The sequence below is a fragment of the Chinchilla lanigera genome, unplaced genomic scaffold, assembly GCF_000276665.1.
Source record: "Chinchilla lanigera isolate Chin_1 unplaced genomic scaffold, ChiLan1.0 scaffold00203, whole genome shotgun sequence".
NCBI lineage: Eukaryota > Metazoa > Chordata > Mammalia > Rodentia > Chinchillidae > Chinchilla > Chinchilla lanigera.
In genome coordinates this window covers 412882-415156 of record NW_004955604.1, presented here as the reverse complement: position 1 = coordinate 415156, position 2275 = coordinate 412882, and positions in this window count along the sequence as shown.

Genomic DNA, 2275 nt, shown 5'->3' with positions numbered 1-2275 from the left:
GCAATGATCCTCCTGCCTCAGCCTCCCAAGTGCTGGGATTACAGGCGTGCACCACCACACCCAGCTATCTAGTATAATTTCAAGTAAGGGATTTTCTTGCCTCCTGCCTTGGCTTCGTTGCCCATAATTGCTTTTGCTATTCTAGGTCTCTTCTTCCAAATGAATTTCAGGATTATTTTCTCCAGTTCTGTGAGGTATGCTGTGGCTATTTTGATTGAGATTGCATTAAATTCTATTTTGATTGAATGGAAGTTTGGCCATTTTCACTGTATTGGTTCTTGCTACCCAAGAACAAGGGATAGCTTCCATTTTCTGACATCCTTTTTGATCTCTTTTTTTCAGAGGACTGTTTTTTCAGTGTAAAGGTCCTTTACCTCCTTGATTGATTCCTAAGTATTGCATCTTTTTTCAGTGCCACTGTGACAGGTGTTATTTCCATAATTTCTTTCTCTCTCTCAATTTATTTGTGTACAGGAATGCTACTGATTTTTAAGTGTTGACTTTGTATCCAGCTATGCTTCTGAATTTGGTTATTGAACCTAGAAGTCTTTTGGTGGAGTTTTGAGGTCTTCTATGTACAGTATCATGTCGTCTTCAAATACTCATAGTTTAACTTCAACTCTTCCTGTCCTTACTCCTTTTATTTCTTTCTCTTGTCCACTTGCCCATGCTAATGTTTCCAGATCTATATTGAATAGGAGTGGTGTCTGTGGACACCCTTGTTTTGTTCCTGATTTTAGAGTGAAAGCTCCCAGTTTTTATCCATTTCACTGTAATTCTGGCTTTACTTTTTCATAGATGGCCTTTATCAGATTGAGGTAAAGACCATCTATTCTGATTTTCTATAGGGTTCTTATCATGAATGAGTGTTGAACTTTGTCAAAAGATTTTTTTCTGTATCTATTGAGATGATCATGTGATTCTTGCATTTGGCTCTGTTGATATGGTGTGTTACATTTATTGATTTGCATATGTTGAACCATCTCTGCATCCTTGGGTTGAATCCTACTTGGTCATGGTGTATAGTCTTCTTTTTTTCTTTTTTTTGTCTTTTTGAGGCAGGGTCTCGCTATGCAGTTCAGGCTGGCCTTGAGCCCACTTTGTAGCCCAGGCTGATCTCAGACTCACAACAATTCTCCTGCCTCAGCCTCCCAAGTGCTGGGATTACAGGCGTGCGCCACCATGCCTGGCTGTGCAGTCTTCTTCTTTTTTTTTTTTTTTTTTTTTTTCTGGTACCAGGAATCAAACTCACAACCTTGCACTTGCCAGGCAGGTGCTGTGCCGCTGAGCTAAATCCCCAGCCCCCTGTGCAGTCTTCTTGATTTGCTACGTTCTGTTTGCCAGTGTGTTACTGAGGATTTTTGCATCTATGTTCAGTAGGGAGATGGGCCTGTAGTTCTCTCTCTTAGCTGAGTTGGGTCCTTCTCTGGTTTTGGTATCAAGTTAATGCTTGGTCCCAAGAATGAATTTGGGAGTATCAGTCCCCTTTCAATTTCATTAAAGACTTTGAGAAGTAGTAGTACTAGGTCTTCTCTAAATTTTTTGTAGAAATAAGCAGTGAATCCGTCAGGCCTTGGGCTTTTCTTTGTTGACAGTTGTTATGGTTAGTGTCTTGATGTCCCCCCAAAGTCTCACACAGTTTTAGATGGGTCTTTTTCAGAGGTGGCTGGATCGAGAGTGTGTGGTCAGTTCATGGTGCAATGCTGGGATGAAGGGTGTGTGATGACTGAATCAGTCCAGTGGTTGGTTTGGCACAACCTAATCCTAGTAGCCTAGAGTAGAAAATGGGCAAAATGATGCTGTTAAGGTTGCTTGTTGCTTTTGCTACCTTGGGGGCCCATGACCTGTTCTCTGTGATGCCCCTCTGCCATGTGCCACCATGCCTTGGAGACAACCAACTACGGAATGAAACCTCTACAAACTGTAAGCTAAAGAAACCTTTCCTCCCTTAAGTTTGGGCATTGCGTATTTCATCTCAGCAACAAGAAAAGTAGTCAAGACAGTAGGTTTTTAATGACATTATCAATTTCATTGACTGATATTTGGTTGTTTAGAATATTTATATCTTCTTCATTCAGCTTGGGTAATTCATATATATCCAGGCATATGTCTATTTGTTCTTTATTTTCCATCTTACTAGAATGCAGTTTCTCCAAGGAGGTATTAATGATCTTCTGGATTTCTACAAGATCCATTGTGATTTCAATCCTTTTCATTCCTAATTGCATGGCTTTGAGTCTCCTTTTTTTGGTTTTTTGTTCTTTGGTTTTTTTCT